General features: G+C 46.9%; 1 protein-coding gene across 1 annotated transcript in view; it reads left to right on the plus strand.

Annotated features, from left to right (window-relative positions):
* Positions 1 to 779: 779 nt before the first annotated feature.
* Positions 780 to 23,157, plus strand: part of LOC135919131 (gamma-butyrobetaine dioxygenase-like) — a 67,996-nt gene continuing 45,618 nt past the window's right edge. The window contains exon 1 of the mRNA XM_065452857.1: positions 780 to 932. The gene's annotated coding sequence lies outside the window, so the exon portion shown is untranslated. The remainder of the gene's footprint in view (positions 933 to 23,157) is intronic.

Consider the following 23,157-nt stretch of genomic DNA (forward strand, 5'->3'; position numbering starts at 1 on the left):
CATCCATGGAAGGGCTCAGAAATTACGTTCTTCGAAAGCGGTATCCATAGGTCGGGAGAATAAGTGTGCACTCACTCACGTTCATACTCAAGCCTATAGGCCGCAATTTAGTAGCGATGCGTTCCGTTCGGTTCTATGCCACTCTTACCATACGGCATTAACGGCCGGTTGCTACCATTGATAACGCGGGCGGAGCGTGGCTCTGACCCTGTCGAAGTGCGAAACAGAATGGCATCGGAAAAGGCGTCGCTACAAAATATCTGTCCCTGCTCACTGTTCCCGGAATTCACTCGCCTTCATACTAACGTGCACTCATAGTCCCCTCTATGCTTAATCAAGTTTTTGCTAACGCCCCTCAGACTAACGTCGCACACTCAATCTCACCTTGACGACTGTGAAGTGAGTGAGCGATCATAAGTGATTAATGAGCATGCCGTCCTATGGAGGCAACGCATGCACACGGAAGGGGATCAGGCGCGGAGCGCGCTCCTGGCACTGCGCATAAAATCCAGAGCACCACATCTTATACCCAGACTCCGGTGGGAAAGCTCGGCGAAACCCGCAAGTGCAGCCGGGACTGATAGTCGCATATGGTTTTCATTTTCTGCTTCTTGATTTACCACCGACGGCAACACTGCCCCCGTTATCTCTGTGGCCTCGTCCCGTCGTATCGCGGGATGAGAGGCGAGAGATTCTGCCGCCGTCGGCCGGCTCTCTCCCGCGCCTTATCGCACAGCCGCACGGCCCTCCACTGTTGTCCAAACAGGCGCAGCCCCTTCGGCCAGCCTTCCCATTGGTCGACACCTCAGGACGAGAGTTTGGCGCAGGCCCGCGCCCAAACCGCGGGGAACCGGCGCTCGGCTATAAATAGTTTTTCCCTGACCCTTCGGTTTTCAATGGTCGCGCCAGCTGCAGACCTGACGTCAGGACCGGTGAGTGTGCATGCGCGTTGCATCCTCATTTTGCGTTTGTCTCGGGCAACAATTCTTTGGGGAAGCCGTCGGTCACGGAAGCGAATAAGCTTGTTTCAACTCTGTCTTGCACTTGTCGCACAAGTCACGCTGCCTGTCAATCGGAGGTTTGTCCGCGCACTTCCTGCTTGGCCGTCCACCGCGCGCATTGCTCCAATTCTCCCCGAGGGGACAGACGCGGCATCGCTGACCGCTGTGTGAAAGGTATTCCATTGCCGCAGCGTCCTCGAGACGCCGTCCCCCCGACTCATCCATAGGAAAACTGCGCACGGCGTGTGAAAATTTCCAAGCTCCATGTTACACAGCGACATCGTTACACTCCCACCCTGAAAATTCTGCTGTTATGGGTACATCGTCCATAGCGCTGCAGCTAAATTAACCACGACCTTCATTATTAGCTCTTATGCGTGTCCACACATCGCGCGTAGGAGTACAGCTTCTGCGATATAATCATAATGATGTCATTAGACAGCGACTAGCTTGCTCGCCCACGAAACTAAAACGGCCAGAATACTGAACCGGAGACGTTGTTTACAAATGCAGTGTAGCTCGTTCGGCAGGCGTCAGAATAAGGCAATAACACCGCGGCTGCGTTCATGAGGAGCCGTACCCCTCAGCTATACTCACGACAACTGAGATTAACGCAAGAGTGGCTCGGCGCCCGTGGATCATTAGCGCGGTTCCCAGGATTGGCCCTCGAAAAGAAAGACTAGGAGGCCTTTTACTTCCATCCTCCCGCATTAAACGGATTCAGGTGTCTCCAAGCGCTGTCATTGCATTCTAGACCCCGTGTTCACTGACAAACTTATGTGTGATGCCAGTACCAGGTCTGCTCGAAGCATTGAGAGCAACCAATCATGGCTTCGTGCTCTAAACCAGCAATTTAAGCAGGTGAAGAAAAATTCTCTCTTGTACGGCACCCAAGCAAGGCGCAAACCACTTTTCTGAGACATCTGCGAGCAACATTCCCTATCTACGGGATGCTCTTGTCGTAGAGGAAACTTTATGCTCCGCTTTTTATTTTAATGCTATGCCTGCGGTATACTCTGTATCCTGTTTAGGAACCGTTACTACCGGTTACTTGTTCAGTGAATTTGAGGCAGTGAATTGTACTCGCGGAGTTAGTCTGTAGGGAGCGTGCTGTTCCAGCATCAGTTGTTGCTTCGAGCCTTGTATGCCTGAGTCAGAAGGTGTATTTCGGTCATGTGATTTAATGCGACCACGCGAAGTCACTTCCATGCGTGATCACAAACCTGATGCGAGAAAAGACCAGGTTTTCTCACAGGTGGACCCAACTCATGCAGGGCGTGCGTAGGCCATGAATGAGACTAATTTATCAATTACCGATGAAAGCACGATAGGTGTGAAAGCTGAAGCGATAAGCCTTTCCGTTCTTTCATCCCTCTCTCACTGTCCGCGTTCCTAGACTAGAGGGTAATCGAATCTTCAAACAGATAAATCATTCTCAACAACATTTTCTTGGCCGCGAAGTAGAGCGCAACGCGAAAACGTTAAGGCCAGTCTGCCGCTGCTGAGTTTATTGCTACAGACTGGTCTTGTGCTTTCCTCATTGGCAGCAGCGTGGTGTCCAAGGACCAACAAATGCTTCTTCTTAATCTTGTTGCCCTGCACAGTTCTGTTCATTCTTTGACCGAAAAATTATCTTCTGTGAGCACAACGTAAGGGGTTATACTTTTCATCTCTACAATCACTCCGTAAGCTCTTGTTTGTCACTTTGTCTACCTGCTTTCTGTCAAAGCAATGACCAATGGCTCTACTCACTTGTTAACCATCACATTCTGATACCTATAAAAATTATTACTACATAAATATCTTCATAATACACTAAATTTGTAAGCAAAGGCCCGTCTTCTATTCAAGTTCTATAAATGAAATAAATATCTTCGTAGATCTGTGAGCGTATTTTCTTAGTTCAGTGAAATTCAGATAGCCTTGCCAATTTTATTACCTTGCTCCATGAAAAGCTACAAGAATGACTTTGTATTACTAAATCTACTGGCCCGTTGGAACGCAATAGAATTTACACTATGGTCGGTGGCAACTTAGAATGGCAAAGAACCTCCACCCACAAAAATGCAGTGGACCTGCTGTTCACCTCTCAAACAAAGCTGAACCAGCTGAGTCCACTCACAGAATAATGACCTTGATCGGTTGATGTAAACGCTAGGCTAATTAGAAAATAAAATGTAGTTGTCCCAAGCTAATATATTACTTTTGGCCGAGCAGCGACATCAGGATACTGAATAAAATGTGCCTAGACGTTCAGGTTTTACACTGAATGCGGTCACACAAGGACCGATCTGTATGGACAAGACAGCTGTTTCAAACTCGCAAAATTGCTTGAAGTGCGGTAAATAAGCGAACTTAATTGGCTGGCGCATTTATACGAATGTTGTTTTAGTTGAACAGTGCACGTATAACTATGTAATTCTTAGGTTGTCACAATAAGCAACATTCCAGAAACCGGTACGTGACAAACGCGACTCTAAAGTTGGAAAGGAAGAATTCATGCATTCCTTGTTGCGAACTAGGTGTCAAGAACGCACTTGGCACTGTGAGAAAGATTATTGGACAAATTTGATTGCATTCAATGGGCTCATGCCCTCAGAAAATCTTGTAGCGCGCTCAGGAGCCCAAACAGCTGAAGCTCGCACCATTCGGTAAATCTGACTTTGTGCATCGTCGTTTTCATTGTTCTATATACACCACACGACGTCAGAGTTTCATATATTATTTTCTTTGTCTGCATTATCAGTTAATTGAATGAGGGCGTAACTGTCTGTATAGCCTTCGATGTAAATGAAAAGAGAAACCCGTTTTAATGAGCGTGAAAGCTGGTTTACCTCCCGTTGGTCTGTTCCACTCACTGTAATGGAGGCGTGAGGACTGATTTCAATCGCCTACGCTTTGTAGAGTGACCAAGCTCTGAACAAGGCTGTTTTCATATGCTTTTCCTACAGAGACAATGCAGCTTCAAAAATGGCGAGTGTACTGCCTGCTATGTTTTAGCTAAGAAACTGTAACATCATACTCAAAAGACGCAATGGATCAAATTCGCTGCCTTTCACACAAGCAGTTTTAAAAACGTGATAGTAGCAAATCAACTGTGAAAGTTGCTTCAGATCCTATAATTACTTGAGGAGAGCGTCAACCCTACAGCAACCAACAGATCGTTCCACAAGAGGTGTCTCTTCGACGCGCTCCATTCGCTATGCGCTGCAGTTGTTGCGTAGTGTTTGTCAAAACGGAATCAGTAATAAAGAGCTCAATCCACCGGATTCGGTGCAAGCATAACAGCAATATCCGTGGAATCGCGAAAGCACGGTTAATGAAGCTGCGGAAAAACCACGTTCTTTGTGTGAGCGGCGATACGACATGTCACAACAGATAGCTTTTCTGCTCTCGAACGTCCTGACCAACCGGCTTATCGGCGATGCGCCTGCGAAAGCGTCCTCGAAGCTCCCTTCAGCAACGAAGATTATTTCTGGTGCTCTATCGGCCTCCTTCAATGTCGTACCGGAGCAATTACTCTTTTTCGTTTTTATAACCTCATGAAGTACTCGCTCTTCTCTTGGACACGCGGCCTACAGTTGAAAACAATGGAACGTCGAAATAAGATTTCCTACAGCTAGCAGGAGGAGGAGGAAAGAAAGAGAAAGAAGGGATGTTCACTACAAATGCATATGGTTGGCTACCCTACTCTGAGGGAGGGGAGAGAAGGCATAGAAAGATGAAATAGAGAGGGGAATGGGGAAGAAAGGTGCAGTGAGCTGGCACACGCACGGCGGAGGGCCTGAGCAAGTCAAAGGCGTTCACACAGGCAAGTCGCCCTCAAGAGAGACAAAAGTGCCTTCATTGCTTTGTGGGTCGACGAGCGACGGGGTCGGTCTTCAAGTAGCACTTGCACGGACAATGGCCGGTGGTCCAGTTGTCGCAGTGCTACAGATAATGTTTGTCTCCCCGACTGAAATCGACCACAGTGGCCCAATAAGTGTTCGATGTTCTCTTCGCAGTCACCGACGTCGCACACAGCACTGTCGGCCCTTCCAAATAAAGCAGTGTACGCCTTCGTGAAAGCTACTCCCAACCACAGCCGGTATACAAGCGATGCCTCACGTCGGTGAAACTTCGGTGGAGGTCGGAATGGGGGGCGAAGGGTTCCGTTCGTGCAACCTGGTGCGTCTTATGTTTGGGGTGTTCCACTGTCATAAAGAGAGCTTGCGTTCGAGGTGACGAAGCGGCCTTGCAGCGTCTGTCCTCGAAAGAGGAATGGGAATGCTGTGTTGTTATTGATGTGACTTTCGGGCAGCTTTGTCTGCTTGATCATTTCCACTGATCCCGCAATGGCCAGACAGCCACAGGAAAATAACTCCGTGGCTTTTCTGTTTTGAGTCGTGGTGAAGTTTGATAATTTGGTATTAGCAGACTGCAAGAACAGTGCAGCGTCTTTCCTGCTGAAGAGGCAAGCGCACAGCGTGACAGTGTAGTCCTTGAGAAACTCGGTGTTTTACTATAGAACTCCATGCTTTTGTTTAGGTTGGACTGTATGTTTACGACGCTTTTCGATGTGGCATCCCGCTGCATTTCTCTATCCTTGTCAGATGTCCTTGCGGCGTGCAACAGGTCACGTCACGTTCCGTTAGAGGCTTGCGCTGCTACGCTAAACAAGCTGTCAATCTGTTCTAAAAAATTCAACAGAAAATTGTACGTTTATCGCCACTTCGTTCCCGTTAAATTTTGGACAACAAGACCATATTTTATTGCCACAACAGTAAGAGCCTTAAAGCTTGGTTTGCCCTGTCACTGAGCCATTTGCCTTGCGCTGTCGTCATCTGGCGGTCTTCGGGTCACGTCTTCATCTTAAGCATCGTCCCCTCCACGTGGAAAAGCAGCACGAAACTGCTTATCAAGCTCGTGCCGCGCTTGAAACTGCTAAGTATGAAGTAGTTAGCTTCAATGTGATTACTTGAAACTCGGCAGTTTTTCCCGTGCTCACTACTTGAAGCATGGAGTTTTGTGTCACACAGCCTCTGAAAGTGCGGGCACATGTGCTTGTATTTCAGAGTCCACAACAGGCAAGAAGTGATGACCGAGGCATGGTGGTCGTAATGTGTTTCCTGCTCGTGTGATTCTGTCCGCCGTAAGCAGCCAGCAAGACCAAAGCCTTAAGATTTGTTTCAATTACGCACGCATGGATGGGGATTTTAACATTATTTACTTCTACTGCGGTGGACGAAGATGACATTGTGTGCATAGCAATGGAGAAGTTACAATGAAAAATTCCAGCGGCACTTATCTCAAGTTGAATGTCAACGTTAATGTTTGCTGTTTAAGGTTTATTGAATGCATAGTGTACCCTATTACCCACTTTAGTGAATACTTAGTACAGCCGCTCTCTTACCACCGACGAAAGGCATTATGTATGTGTGTGCAGCCGGGCTCCTCGCGCATCCAATTAGACAAGTGGCACCATCTGGTGGTGCCACCGTGAAGTCCGCGCATATATTCACAGAAAAGTGGCTGCATGTATGTGTGTACTGGTTTCGATTCTGCCCAGCACCGGAGAAATTAAATTTTTTTTTGTCATTAAGAGTGGCCCTTCATAAACAGTCTTAGTTTACTGTTTGCGTAATCGCGGGGTTAAGTGGCATAGCGTTACCATTCCACAAATGAACGTGGCAGAAAGTGAGTTTTATTTTAGCGTGATAGCATAGTTTATGTGCCAGGAGACATTTAAATTACGCTTTAAGTTTCGCATGCTTCGTGCACATAAGCGCTCTTATCTATTCGTCAACCTTTGTCTCTGCGTCGGAAAGTGGGTGAAGCAGCTTGTGATAGCCGGGAGCGCGTTGTGTTTGTACGTTCCATGTCCGCCGACTCATGGCGAAGTAAGTACAAGCCTGCCGTCCATGGCTCCCGAGATCACCCGACCTCAGAGGCCACATGCCATCGCGCCCAGCTCTCGACTTCACCGATAGGTGGCGCTGCCGTTCCGGAATGCGCAGCTATTTGAACGGAAGATTTTTATTTTTATTGAAGGTTAACCAACGGCGCCTAGTTATAGCAGTCATGGTGTACCGCAAAGCAAATTACTTAGCCCTACCCTGTTTAACCTGGTGCTCATTGGTGATTTCTCTCGTTAGGCCCCGACGCGTTCGAAGTGAGAAGCGATATAGAAAACTCCACACCGCTATCCATCTGTCGTACGTCGAAGCGGCCCGAGACTAAGCGAAAGACGCGTTTACACAGTCATTTGCTATGAAATAAGTTATTTCTACAATAAAAAAAAACGACAGATTCAGTTAGGGACCACCGCCATGTCTTACGTAAACTAGATAAACCACGCGATACCGTTTTAGATTTTGCGTACGCAAAGTTAAGGGACGCGAACCACCGGGCTTGTATACAAATGAAGTATACAAAATAACCGCAAAGTACAAAATAACGCACGCTGGGCTTGGCGCTTTGCGTAGGCAAATGTTCCTTTGCGTACCGAAACCCGTCTGCACACGGAAAACCTAAATCTGAGAAATAGCATCCGTACGCTAAACGCTATGGGTGTTCTGGGCAAACGCAATTAGATCGCGCTATTCCGTCAATCCCGCTATTACGCTAAACGCGCTAAACTAAAACTGTCTAATGTCACATCGAATTGCACGACTCATACCCATGTGTGTGTGTTTTATTTTTATATGTGACCCACTGTTCTTGCTCGTGAATGCGAACAGCTAAAGAAGTCTCTCTAGCCCTCGTAGTGTTGCTTACCATGTATGAAACGGAGTTCACAAAAGTTTTGTTATGCTAGAACTGCTCTTAAGTTGAGATGGCAACAGATTTTGATGTATGATTATTATTAGCGAGAGCAGCCAGCAAGCCAAATTTACAAATGAAGAGCTTTATGAATTCAGTTCCTGTTTTTCAGATTTAAACTGCTGTCACAGTGAATGTATAAGCCTGTGTCTCATGCGCACCTGACCACACGAGATGCGAGCTGGTGTAAAGACGTGGAACAATGTCGTTAACGAATGTCAAGTGTTTTATTGAACGGTACATACAGAAAAGAAATACAAGCTTTTTTACGAGACTGGAACGAAATATAGAATCAGTAAGCGAAGCATAGATTAAGTTGTGATACTTAAAACGCGAGTCGTTGCGTTACTCTCCGTGCACACTATTCTTTACACACGACCGACCTATTCGGCCTGGCCAGATCGTCACATAGCACCTACGGCTGGGACACGGGAGATTCGGCGGGATTTATCTCGTACAGGTCACTGAGCGCCATTCTTGAACGGCCTATCTCCAATATCGCCAGTGTACAATGCAATTATTTCGTCCTTGACGGGATCAAGCAAAAGCTGACCTTTATTTAAAGTGAGCCACTCCACCCCTACTCGCGTTGCGACACCGAGTGCAAGTCCGGTTTTGGCTGCTTCGCTGCACCCCGACTCTGCACACCCGCCTTATCTCGACCGTTTCTGCTTATCAGCAACCAAGTGCAACGCGAGACGCGCGCAGATCGAGACGTCGTCGTATCAAGTACAGGATTGCGTCACTGGGATCCGCCGGTGTACCCGGCTGGGCACCGGTCACCCAGCTGTCGAAGTGGACAATATATTGGGACATAATGTTGATAAAACGGAAGCAGCTGTCTAATGATATCGGTCAGAGTGCTCTGCGCGTACATCTCATCGGCTCTTCTCCATTTCCACTTGTCTCCAGACACTTCTGCCGGTGCATTGCCACTGCACTGCGTGTTTAATTCCTGGAACCATATCTTTATGGTGGCTGGCAACGAAGACGTGTCGCTGTTCATTCGATTTTCCTTTCTTTGCATCATCCCATACTGAGCTACTCAATCGCTTGACTAGCTAGCAGCATGTCAGACATTTCGCCAAGAAAACATGACCAGCTCTAATTAAAATTATTTTCTATCTATCTATCTATCTATCTATCTATCTATCTATCTATCTATCTATCTATCTATCTATCTATCTATCTATCTATCTATCTATCTATCTATCTATCTATCTATCTATCTATCTATCTATCTATCTATCTATCTATCTATCTATCTATCTATCTATCTATCTATCTATCTATCTATCTATCTATCTATCTATCTATCTATCTATCTATCTATCTATCTATCTATCTATCTATCTATCTATCTATCTATCTATCTATCTATCTAGCATGCAGTGAGCACGAGCTTGAATGGGTGCTAAATATCTGCACTAGTTCGGTTAACACACTAAATTATGCCTGAAAAGAAAAGGGTACTATTGGCATTTACTTATAGGGAAAATATTTGGTCGATTTCCCTGCTTTGCATATCCTTACGCACTCTCTCTCTCTCCATTACTACCAGAGAGAATGACAAAGTTCAACGTCGATTTTTCAACCTGACCACAGCGGCCGAACGTTTGTGCGACATCACGAACTTCGAAGGCTTTTCTCGCATTTTGGGTGATTCTTGCTGAGAAAAGTTCTCGAAACTAGGGTCGGGTCTATGGTTTGTTCTCTACGAAGATTAGCACGTTCTCTGGCGATAAACAGCTAACAGTAGCTCCGAGCAGACGCTGCCAAAAGTCGATGACGTCGCAGTGAGATAGCGCGGTAAGTAAAATGTTTTGTCGTCAACCATATTCTTTTCATGCATCTTTCCTGACGGACAAGGAGCGAGATGCGACGGGTTCGAGACGAATAGTGCGCCGATGGACGGCGCTTTTGCTGTTCAAGTGTGGCTGCATAAGCGACGGCGGTAAAACAACGGTAACGCCAAAGGTGGTGTCCAAATCCAAGCCGCATCAAGAAACGGATCTCGAGGGCTATGCTTATGCTGACTGCATGCACTGGAAGCGATTGCGGAGCCGGAAGCACGTCACAGACGCCATGTTTGGAACACCTCCTATTGAAAAAAATTATGACGTTTTACGTGCCAAAACCACTTTCTTATTATGAGGCCGGCCGTAGTGGAGGAGTCCGGAAATTTCGACTACCTGGGGTTCTTTAACGTGCACCTAAATCTAAGTACACGGGTGTTTTCGCATTTCGCCCCCATCGGAATGCGGCCGCCGTGGTCGGGATTTGATCCCGCGACCTGGTGCTCAGCAGCCCAACACCATAGCCACTGAGCAACCACGGCGGGTACCACCTTCTATTATGCGGTTCTCAAAAAATATGGTGTCGTAAGAAGTCCGCTTCAGTAAAGAAAGAAACAGAAAAAAACAGTTCTTGAGCAGTAACTCAAATAAGTTTCTTTTCGCATGCCAAGCGCGTAGAACGAAGTGCGCACTTGTTTCAGCTTCGTAATTATGTAAAAAATCAGCGGCACGCTAATTAGTAATCGCTAGTTTATATTTTCATTTGTTCGCGGCACGTTCTGTTCCCATTTGCCGAAATTCGCTATGAATAAGTGATTTCGCCTCGCACTAAGCAGCAGTCTAATGTAGACTCGAGCTTTATTCTTGCACCACAACTAAGTGAACACATTCCAATTTTGCTTACTCGCTTTTTTTTTTCAAGATTCCTTTTGTTTGCGTCATAATGACGTCATGGTTCTCGCGCTGGGATGGAGCGCCCGATCTGGAGGAAAGTTCGTGACTAGAAATTCGTGTCAACGTGTGAACAACAAAACGCCGGCTGTCTTTGTCACAGCGGTGCGAAATGCGCAACTGTCGCGCTGTATAGCATTGCTAAATCACGCCGGCGCTCTGATCACTATTCTGAGCCCGTAATCACAAAAACCTCTATGCTCGAATTGTCTGTAAGAAAAATTGCAGTAGGTCCGGGTGCGGTAGAGAGAGAGAGAGAGAGAGAGACGGGGGGAGGGCTCTTTATTAGAAAAACAGAGAATTTTGCCGGCGCGTATATAACCGCTGGCATGCTACTCTGTATAGGGATGGGGAATGGGATTAAAAGATTCCAGAAGAGGGTGGGAGAAAAAGATAATAAAAATAAATATGGAATGTCCAAGTGGACCTGATACTAATATTTACAGGTGACATGGCGGGTAAATTTAGTCCTTTTTATATGAAGTGTGCAATCTTTCAAGCTTTCCTATTAGACCAATTTCAGACAGGTATTCGAACAATAAATCCAAAACCCGCCGCTGTTTTGAGGTGTCGGGCATTGGGCCTAAGTTGCTCGGTAATGTTCACGGTTCGTGGCAAATCATGTCCATTTGTTGCTCAAAAAACTGTCTCTCGTCGCGGTACGCGGGGCGTTCTAGTAATACGTGCTCCATTGTCTCTAAGTTGCGACAATTGTCACAGTATGGGTTAGTGGTAAGCCCTATGCGGTAGGGCTAATTGTTCGTGTATGCCACGTTCAGTGGAAGACGATGGTACAATGTCTCTGTGTCGAGGAAGTGGTCGTGGAATTTTTGGTCTCATTTCTGGGTCAATGTAATGCAGGAAGTTATCTTGGTGAAGCGGTCTTTTTCTTGATAGGCATATTTGTTTGCCATGTTTAAAGCGTCGGCTTTTTTAAAAAAAAAGTTCTTTTGAAATTGCGGTGTTGCAGTCCATTTCTGGGAGCTTCACCCGCTCTTTCATTTCCCAAAATGCCGGCATGGCCAGGTATCCACTGGAACTTGATGCAATGCCTAGCAATCTTAGCCTTGTGGTGAAGATAAGCAATGTCAAATGCTGCAGGTTGATTATTGCAACGCTTGTGCCTGTTCCACATACGTTGTAGGGCTGCTTTTGAATCCGTGAAAATCACCCATGTCTTTGGCGGCTGCTGTCTAAGTGCATACACAAGGGCCTCCTTAATGCCGTATAACTCCGCTGAAGTAGATGATGTCACTCGCTCAAGACGAAACGAGAATCGTTGCCCTGCAGAGGGAACAAAAAGTCCGCACGATGAGCGATGTGGAGTTGTAGAGCCATCTGTGAAAATGTGCGTTGCGGCTGCGTATTCTTTGGGCATATATTCCAAAGCTCTTGAGGCATTTTCTTTTGCGTACTGATTCCAGGGATATATGGCACAATTTCCAGTGGGGACAGTGTCCATGGTAAAATGTTTCGTGGCACAATGTGTGACGCCTCAGCAGGAATCGAAATAGATATGCTTCCGATGGCCTGTCCAAAGCTAGATGTACCACGGGTTCTAGAAATATCCTTTAAAGTGTGAGTCTTCGTATGAATGACGTGGTGTAGGTGAATCCTAAGTGTCTCCTGTGAAGATTGCACTTCAAGAGGCAGGCATCCAGCTTCTGCTACAGTTCCTGAGTGGGACGACCCCTTCGGAAAGCCGAGAGATATGCGAAGGCAGTTGTTCCGTGCTAAATCAAATTTTCTCTTGCTTGTGGGAGACATTTTGTGCAGCATCGGGAGGTAATACCATGGTGTTCCGTCGACTTAGGCCTTATTGAAGAGCACCATTGACCGACAGTTACTGCCCCTCTGTGATCCGGCTAAAGATCGGAATACGTGCGACGCCGAGGAAATCTTCTCACTCAGTTTTTTCACTTGAGGCGACCATGTGAGGTTCCTATCGATCGTCACTCCAAGAAACCTTTACGTCTTGACGCATGGAGGGGTACGACCACGTAACACTAGTGGGTATTTTTCCATACACCTCCGCATGAAAGCCATGGCAACGCTTTTGTCGGGGGACAATTTCAGAGCCCCTGGATTAAGGTAGGCCGATGTATTTGCTAGCACTCTCTGGAGACGTTGTTGGGTGCTACTGCGGGAATGCGCTGCACTCCAAATGCAGATGTCGTCCGCATACAGTGTGATTTTGACGCCACGTGGCAGGTTTCTTCTCAGATGGATGAGGACTAAATTAAATAATACGGGGCTTAACACAGCTCCTTGTGGCACTCCCTTCTCGACGACATAAAGCGCCGTGGGGCCATCCGGGGTACACATCAGAAGTTGGCGTCCTTGAAGATAGTCTTCAATCCATGCGTAATGTCGTCCTCCAAGACTAAGGGTTTCCAAAGCGTCAAATATTGCTTTATGATAGAGTGAATCATATGCTACCTTAATGTTCAAAAATAATGCAGTAAGTATGTTTCCACAGACCAATTCCTCTTCAGTTGATGAGACCAAAGGAGGAGGAGGAGACAAAGGAGAGGAAAGACAGGGAGGTTAGCCAGTGTAAGTACCGGCTGGCTACCCTGTGCTGGGGGAAAGGGGTAAAGGGAATAAAAGGAGAAAGAAGAAGAAGAGGGAAAAAAGAAAAAAAAGAAAATTCACACAGTAACGCGAAACTACGCTCTACAACGTTCAAAGGCGGTCACAAAGCAATGACATTATCAACTGCGGACCTATTTTGCCGGAAGCCATTCATTTCCTCCGGGTAAACTTTTGTAGCTTCCAGGAACCAATTTATTCGTTTGTGGATCATTTTTTCGAATAGCTTCCCTGCGAAGCTAAGCAGAGATATGGGTCTGAGGGAGGCGTAATTTGTCGGCTGCGCCCTGGCTTCAATATAGGAATAACTTTCGCAAGCTTCCATTCTCTAGGAACCTCCCCAGTTATCCATTAGGCGTTGTAATACTCCAGAAGGCGTAGGCGAGATGTGTGGCATAGATTTTCGAGCGCTTCATAACTCACACCGTCATGGCCAGGTGATGACCGCTTGTTTACGTCGCCGATTGCTGCCATGAGCTCTTCGATGGTGAACGGTAATTCTAAGTCAGGAAGTGTAGCTCGAGGTGGACTAGGCTGCTGACTTGCAATTTGCCGAGAAGGTTGTGCCCCTTTGGAAAGGTGCCTGCAGTACTGCTCTGCCACCTCTTTCATTGATGCGCACTCATGTAATGCGGGAGAATATATTAGCAAAAGCGTCCAGCCAATGGCAAATAACTTTCAGACGAATTGTTGGTTGTACTACCTGTTAACAGAAAATTACATAGCAAACAAAGAGACAAAAGCCTAAATAACTAAGGATACGAATGCGAGCAATAATTCAACACTTCGTCATTAATTTCCTCAGCTGTCTACTTGAAGTTGCAGAAAAGAATTCATCAGACAAATCACTAAATATTTTTGGGATGTATACACTTCTCGTTACTCCATACTTATTAGCAGAATAGGGTACTTTAAAACGTTTTTGTCTCTCAACAATCGAGGAGCAGAGTGTGCCTCTTTTAATTCGTCGCTCCACATGTGCAGAAGAATAAGCGTCCTGGTAAATAAATCCTCGAAAGGGCAAAATCCCATTTCACGAAAAATAATATTGGAATGTAGTGTAGTATCATAAGCAACATTTTAGAATAAATGTTTTTCATAATTTATGAATACGATTTTCCCAGGGCTCTCAACAAAAAGCCAAGATCGTTATGCCATACCTCAGAACACTAGTGCGTGAATCATAATTTTTTTTTTACTCGTAGAGGTAGTAAACCCTTTACGGTGAAAAGTAGATGTGCAACGCTCTTTCGTTTACCACATAAAGATGCCATGTGACACTGCCAAGACATGCGGCTGTGGAATGTTAGAATCAGGTATTTGAAGGCCTTTACATGTTCGATAGCAGCACATTTACTTGAAGTACAATGTTATGGTGTAAAAATATTTGCAAGTTTATTTTTTTAGTTCTTAATGGGCTTCGAAAGCACATGAGTTTACTTTGCTTAGCACTGATAAATGCACAATTTTCATCCAACCATTGCATGAACATATGAACTGCAACCTGTTCTAGAGAGTTAATAGCGTCCTCATAACGTATGTGGCGTGTGAGTAGGACCGTACGATCTACATATTGATACACCGCAGCTGTTCCGATTATCGTGAAAAACCCGTTCATAAATGAATTGAATAACAGAGGTGACAACATGGCTCCTTGGGGAACACCAACTGTAGTATATTTGCCATTGCTAACCATTTATTTACTACCCACAACTACCTGTGACCTGTCATGCAAATCATTATAAAGATGATAAAAAATGGGTCTCCTGAAAGCTTAAGGAAACAATTTTTGCAATAAAATGTCATGATTTACAGCTTAGAACGCTTTTGCTAAATCCAAGAACAAAGCAAAACTAAGCAGGTTCTTATATAGAGCAGAATACAATTCAGCGATCATATTTTCTAACAATGTTATAGTACTTCACTCAGCAATAAATCCAAACTGTTTTAGTGTCAGGACTGATAATTTCTTGTTTAAAGGAAGTCATACAATCAAACAGAAACATTTCCAGCATTTGGGAGAGTGTAGGCAAAATAGCGATACCTCTATAACCTTCAACATCGCCTTTTTGTCCTGCTTTATACAGCGGCTTAACAATAGCTGTTTTCAATGTCTCCGGAATTCATGCGGTGTTTATCAAACCAATTATCATAAAAAAGCAGTATGTCTTTTTCTTAGTATGGCAGCAGCCAACGTATCCGAAAACTGAAAGTTATTCTGCTCAGGTATAATAATAATAATAATAATAATAATAATAATAATAATAATAATAATAATAATAATAATAATAATAATAGCCTTTATTGCGTGTTCTTATGTATATGCATTTCTTTCCGGGTCTGTCAAAGCGTTCAAAGCACCTGTATGGAATCAATCAATCAATCAAGCAATCAATCAAAGGTGTTTATTAAAGTGCCCAGAAACAACCTCGAGGGTCTTGGTGCTGGCGCACTCGGCAAAACAATACACAGGAAAGAAAATGCAAGTTCCCCCCCACACACACATACACACATACCCACTCACGCACACATAAAAAAAAGAATAATAATTTCGTGAACACAGATTTTAACAGAGCATAGAATGCGTGCACGAAGAAAATACAATCAAAAGTGGAGAAACAGAAAAAGGGATTACAGAATGACGGAACACACAACAGATATGAGAGTTTTTGTTCAGTAGCTGAAATTCCTCTGCAACTTTTTTCAGTAGAATGTAAAAATTAGGCATGAAGATATCCAGACACTCTGAATGGGCCTTATATGTCGCCTGCACTCTGCATAGAGGGTCACAAAAGTCTGCAGGCTGAAAGGCGCGCTGTTTCCTTGTGCCTTTCTGCGGAATGTAAAAGCGCACATTAGAAAGCAAGTGCGAGCAGCAGACTTTTCCATGTATTAATTTGTGGATAAAAAGAACATCAGATTGGTTGCGTCTACAGGTGAGGATAGGGAACGTGAGTGTCTGTGTTAGCGTTATGGAGATGGAAGGCTTTTGACAGAATCGATGGTTAAATATAGATGTGGACATTTTTGCACATTTTCGACAAGTTCACAATTTGGCGTACAAGTGCCACCCCAAAGCACGGAGGCGTACTCAAGAACTGGAAGGCATACGCTCTCCTATAAAGTTACAGATGGCCCAGGTCATTTGAAGTCTCTCGTCACCCGACATACCAGTGTGCCGAGCGTTGCAAGTGCACGCGGCCTCGCCTGTTGAGCGTCGGGCGAGGGACTGTCGAAGTACGTCGTTCCCTGAGGTCTCGGCAGGAGAACGTCTTTAAACGCTACAGGGAGATAAATAAATAAATAAATAAATAATAATAATAATAATAATAATAATAATAACGTCCTAGCCAAGAAGCCGTTGAAGGGATATCTCAAATAATTATGATAGAGAAGCAGTCACTGATATTCTTCGAACTCCTCGCAAGATGTGTTGCAGGAACGCAATGAAGAAGGGCGCGAAAAAAGTTGCTTGGACACGAAGCCTTTTTTTCACGCATATAGGTGTACGTGTCTACCCGCCGGTGTTGCTTCGGGGCGCAACCATTCCGCGCAAACCTTGGTTCAGGGCCGCGATCTGCCGAGCATTTGGGTTCTGGCAAACATCCAAACACCACAGCGGAACATTGGGCAGCTCTCGCAAACATTCCTTGCACGCGACCCGTTATCGAGACTGCGCTTAAGCCCCGCGGCGCCCAGCCACCGACGGCACACGTGCTATCGCTGTCGTCGGCCTCGGAAACCTTCCGTCCACAACAATATCTGCTCAAAGGGGTTCGAGCTCCGCCGAAGAGGTTGTTTGTATTTGCCCACCGCGTCGCGCGATGCCACTCCACGCGCGCGTGGTGCGCCGCTGCACTTTCTCGCGAATGAACAAAGGCGGCGATGGCGCGTCACGGCGCGGCTCCTGGCGATCGGGAACTGCGTAGACGCCGAGGGCCACTCGGCGTGCCGCGAATTCCAGGGGCTGGCTAGTTCCCGCGCCCAGTGTGGGATCGCGCGTCCGCTCGTTCTTTCTTTTTCCACGCGGCAACGCGTACGCAGTGTGAACCACACTTGTCCGAAGGGTCGGCGAGCGGCCGGCTGCGCACTGCGCGAGTATAGGGTTGGTAATGTCGATGAATGGTTAATCGATGAATCGATTGAATATTTCACTCAAAACGATTAATCTTCATCGATGCGCGCCTTTCATTTTATCGACTCAAACGATTAGACCTGCCCGATTAATCGTTTTCGAAAGTTTGGCAGGAGCGAGGGAGAGAATAAACTTTATTACTTGACCAGGCTTCTTAGACTTGAGCCCAGAGGTGGGTGGCCTACTCAGTCCAGTTAGCCATGGCTCGCTGCCGAGCCCTGATCGCCAACTTGGTCTTCGGGGTCTTGCGTCCTGCTGGTCTTCCGATTCTTCTTCTGGTCCCGCTTCTTCCTGGGCCTTATCGCCTGGTAGTAGTGATGGCCGTGCTTCGTCTGGGTTATTAATGCACCCCAGCACCACGTGGCACAGGGTATTGGGCGTGTCCGGCGGACAGAACTTCCAGTCCCGCCCGTAGGGCACCGCGTGCATGGCGTGCAGCACCGTTCCATGCGGGCAGGTTCCAGCCTGGAGTCTTCTCCGGGTCACCGCTTGTTCGTTACTCATCCTCTTATGTGCGGGCGGGTAGCGACTCCTCTGCTTCCTGTAGTGCGCCAAGATCTCCGAGAACTTCTTGGGTACGCGTTCAGCCTCTTCGTGACAGCCGTTGGCGCGTGTTCCCTGCGTGTCGGAGATGGCTCGGCGCGGCGCAAGAATCTTGAAATCGTACTGAAATGGTGGCGCACGAGCAATGACTGTGCGGCTGTGGTAGGGCGACTGTCGACTGTTTTTACAGTGAAGCTGTCTATGGCTAGGGTCCCGGGATTTTTTCGTGGCGTAACGTCGACAGAAAACTGTCATCATTTGTGGTTCATACCCCAAAATGCGATGATTCATGCCCCCGTAAGGCAGAGGCTACAAGAACTCAGCAAAGTGAAGCGAACAGTGCACGCATCGTTTGAAAGCACATATGCATCATACAGAGCAGCATACGTTTCAATAAAGAACAAGCTCAAAACAAGCATCCGAACCACATAATTGATCATAAGGCGCTCCTGCGCCTACACGCAATGCGAAGCGCGTATCGCTTCCAGCATACGTTTACCGGTAAATATAACTGTTGCATAAGCTGTCACGGTGACCGCGGTTCGAATGTAGCATACGAGGCAGGGAGTGACGTAACTAAACTTCCGTACGTAGACGAAGAACCCGCCTAGCAAATGATTTGTGTTGTAACAGTGCTATGGGACGGCCCCGTATAGTGAAGATTCCTGAAGAGCAGCGTGCATACGAGGCACGGCGAATCTATTTCTCGGCTCTCTGGTCCACTCGCTGTAGGTGCACGAAGTTGTGGCGCAAGCCAAGTCGCAGGCCGTCGAAACGTTCAAGGTGAAGTACACGTGAATAATTTCAACCTACGTCGAAGTGGGCACTCGATCTAGTCGTCGTTTACAGCTTCGCTGTCCAACCACCTTCACAATGTGGATCGGAGATATTTTTTTTTTTGTCCTCGATGTTGGCACAAATAACGCCGATAACCGTCGCGGCACCATCTCGGCGAGGGAGCAGGGCCGCGCCCTCGCTGCGACCACGTGTCCATCGTCCTCTCGCTTCTCTGCCGGGGCGCAGCGATCAGCTGTGAGGTGCGTGCGTCCCACATAGACGACGGAAGCAAACAGCGGCTCCCCGAAGATAAGCCGACACTCCCCCGCGGGGGGTGTCGGCGATCTGCACGATAGACGTCATCGCGGGTCATTGCCGACTCAGGCGACGCCAACTGACGATAACGACGCGACGCACCATGCGCTTCGCATATCGTCCTGCAGCGACTGTAGCCCCGCAGCGGCGGCTGCGAATCAACGCGGCTTCGCGTTGCGCAGTCCAGCACCGCCTGCCCCAGGAACGCCACCCGTAGAGCGGTTACCACCCTTCGGACTTACCCCTGGGCTAGGAAGCTACCTAGCTACTCGCGTGTTCGTGTAGACTTGCCGGCGTGGATCAGTCAGTGGTTGGACACTGCAGAGAGACAGGGTCTGCTCTCCCCCGCCCGCTCCCACCTCCTTGAGACATGCTGGCACTTCAGCGCTTACAGTATTGAGCGTGCAGCGAGCCTTCTAGCATAAATATATCGGACGAAACATAAAGTAAATACAAATGCTTGCCTAGACTGAGTGAAAGTCTCTTTCGAGAAGTTACAATTTGCAACCAAATCCGTGGATGTCTAGCGTACACATGTTTTCGATTTCCCTTATTGCTTCAAGGCCTGTGAAGGAATGGGCCAAAAATATTGCTAAGCTCATGCGTTCAAAGCATCAAGTCCAAATCAGCATCCCAGGCGCAAGAGAAAGTGCGTTTTACGAGATGTTTTTCAGCCACGTCCGCAGGCCGTTTCCGCATTTAACGAACGAAACAGCTGCTTCTAAGTCCTAAGATTCCAAAACATACAGCATCGATAGTATATAGGCCATTTAAGAAATAAGAACTAATGAATCTTTCTTATTACGCGCACACGCCACGTATATATGCGTCGAGCTACGTATATAAGGGGCCCCTATTATAAGAACAAATTACGAGGTCTAACGTCCTAAAACTGAGGGTTGCGGTGGGCGCCGCGTTGCGGGGGAAGTTTCCGGATTAATATTGAACACCTGGGCTTATTTAACGTGCACCCGAGTCTAAGAACAAGAACGTCCTTGCATTTCGGCTCCGCGGAAGTGCGGCCGCCGAGGCACTGAGTCGAACCTGTGGCATCGTGATGCTCAGCAGCAGAATGGCGTAACCACTGAGCGCAAGTAGCGGGTCACTGCTATTCCGCCGTGGGCTGAAGTGAATTAGTGGTTTGAACCCCTGGCTCGCATCCGAACTTTCGTGAGTTGAAACCACGCTTGAAACATGAGCCTGACTGTCTAAAGCACTGCAGCATAGCTCGAGAGCACTGGTTTCTTATAGGATAATTTGTTGCAACTCCAGTGATGCGAACACTTTTGAATAATATGTCTAGTACTCTATAATAGTCACTGCCATTAAAACTGATAGCGACGCGTAGACGCAGATGAAGGGTTGGGCACGCGTAATATTGTGCGGGGAGGCGTAGTGAGGGCATTTCGGAGGCAATCGGCAGCTGTAAAGGTGAGCGCAGCGACGAAAGAACACCCGTGTGTGCAGCAGGCACTGCGTAAGCCACGTCCCGGTGACGAACACCATTACAAGCTGAAATCCCAAAATTCCAATTATCATGGGCTTGCCTGCACATGGTACTTGGAATTTTGGCACTTGGAATCAATACTTCGCCGTACGCGTAAGTGTTCGGTAAGTGGTCGCCAGATATTGTTTCGGAGAGCAAACAACGTCAGCGCTTCAACCGAGAGTAGACACACTTGTCGTTACTCTTGGCGCGGGTCGCCGGCAGCTTTCAAGGAAACCTGTGCGCTTTGCGTACTTTGTTGCCTTCTTTCTTATCTCTCCCTCTTGCGACGTTATCTGAAGAACTGCGCATACACTTGTCGCAACATAAGGTCCCTAGTGAGCACGCTGGAGTGTTCTATAGCTGTTCGCCAGCTGTGTAATGCGCTTACGCGTTGATAACTCGCCAACTTAGTGAACGATTCCAAAGCGTTGCGCCCATGCATACATCGTTGGAGCACACTGCGCAGGAGTCAGGAAATTGCCACAGAGGACCAATTGCCAACGACATTTCGAAAGCCTTATTCGGAGAAAGTAATTGTAATTTACTCCTGCATCGCAAAATGGGGCAGGAGTCTCATTAACTCGTGATAGTGTCAAACAAATTGATAGGCAATCTCCGAACAACGATCTCGTCACGCAGTTCACATTCATTTATTGGCAGCTTCTCGTCAATTTTGGTGCTGAGGTTGGTTTATAGCGTTCAAAGAGGACGATTATCCTACACACTTAATGCTACATAGGCCCTCCGGTCCCTCCCCATGAAATGAAGTGCAGCGGTACTGCGCTCCGGAAAGCAGTCGCTTTGCTGACTGGAGTGTCGACTTCCAAGATAAAGTTTTCCTTTGGGTCTAACGTATCTGCAGGGTTTTTCCGTGGAGTGTAGTTGTCCTCGTTTCCGTTCCCTCCGGAAAGTTGACGCTGACGAGATTGCAGCACGACTGCGACTCTTGGCGAATGTAATTCTCCCGTGCTAAGCATTCGTCCCTGTCACACATTTAATTCCTTCTTTTATTTTACACGGCCAACAGATTATTTCTAAATACTTGCGGCAAATAGCCCAGTTCCACGCTTTAAGGGAACCAAAGAATTGAAGAGGCCAACAATTGTTGCGTGACAAAGGTAACATTTCTTTTACCTGATTAATAATGTACCAGAAGTTAGCTTCCAAACTGTAAGGGCTCACCTTACAACGGTAGAATTAAAGCCGAATCATTCCTATACAGCGCAATCATTTTCAGACAGCCGTTCAGCATTGTGCTACGGATAATATTGGCTGTTCCACTTATTTCGTTTGTTCGGTGCACGAGGGTGGCTTTACTGGGACAGTATTCACTATACGGCAAGGATACTTGGCCCCGCTGTCAGTTGCGGAGCATGCCTCGGTTTTCCAATGTCATTTCTTGTGGTGCCTCCTTTGGTAGTGCGATGTGAAATGACATGAGGTCATGTATAAGTAAACAAAGCGGTTAGGCTGTCAAACTAAGTGTGCCCAACGTCGGTTGCACGTAAACCAGTTAAATTTTACAAATGGCACCAACTTTACGCCCACAGAGGAAGACTGTTGCCACATGAACCCATCATTATTTCACATGGCACATTATTTCAGTGATGTGCAGTCCATGTCCGTTCGTTGCCTGGTAGCATTTTTACGCTCATGTGAACGTTGCTGACGGGAGGACGGTGGCCGCAAATTAGAGAAAGCAAAATTTCGAGGAGATGAAATCCGCCACAATAGATACAAATAACCAGGAGTGCACTAGTTTTCAGCAATTGCTCGTATTAACGATGTAGGCATGCAAAGCGATGTAAAAGGATGGACAGTTGGACGAGTTAGTGCGGTAACATATTCTTGGTTCATAGCGCGAAGGCTTCCTGTCTGCTTCTAGTCTTCGTCTGCGTCTTATCGCGTTATAAACCAAGCAAAGCGATGCAGCTCCGTGAGCCATCTTTTATGAGGCAATTTAACTGGGCGGCAAAGCATTTGCTACGATTAGTAAGGGCTTCTTCATGGTGTACAACTATGCGACATGAGCTTGCACCATGAGCTGGCACAACTGTTAAACAGCTTTTATTTCGACATTCCGGCTGTCTGTTCTGACAGAGAACTGATGCGTGCACAGACCTAGTTGATTATTTCTTCGCCAGATGATAGGCGACGATACGTATTTTATTATATCCAGGGAGATTATTTAATGGAGCCCATAATTCTTTCCGCAATTTCAGTCTACGTAATTTCATGGGAGTTTATGATTTCCACTATAGACCTATGTGACCTGTGTTGCCACGCGAATCGCACAGCAGGCAAAGAATAATCTTGCTGACGGCATTGAGATAAGACACGGAAAATTGATGTGCTTATGGGGATGTGAGAGCTCTCAGAGTTTTGTAAACCGGTAAACAGGGACACATGTTATCTCTCGGCAGTGAACGGACGTGCGAGTCAGTCTCCACAGCAGCCAGATAAGCCAACGTGCCGTATCTCAGTTGCCGTGCTACATCATATCGAACAGCTGAGTCCTAGCCCAGCTACGAGGGCGTGACGGTGCGATGCTATTTGCTTTCATGAAAAGTGCAGTCCTCGTGACTGTTCTCCTTGCGTGCTGGAGCTTTCGTATTTATGCACAAGGGTTCGCCTTAAGGCAGCTTCTCTTTCCGTACCCGCCGCGGTGCCTCAGTTGCTAAACAGCGTAGCGCTGCTACGCTTGAGGTCAAGGGTTCGACTGTATTTCAACGGGGTTGGAATGCGAAGACGCTCGTG

This window comes from Dermacentor albipictus, chromosome 3 (assembly GCF_038994185.2).
Source record: "Dermacentor albipictus isolate Rhodes 1998 colony chromosome 3, USDA_Dalb.pri_finalv2, whole genome shotgun sequence".
Classification (NCBI taxonomy): domain Eukaryota; kingdom Metazoa; phylum Arthropoda; class Arachnida; order Ixodida; family Ixodidae; genus Dermacentor; species Dermacentor albipictus.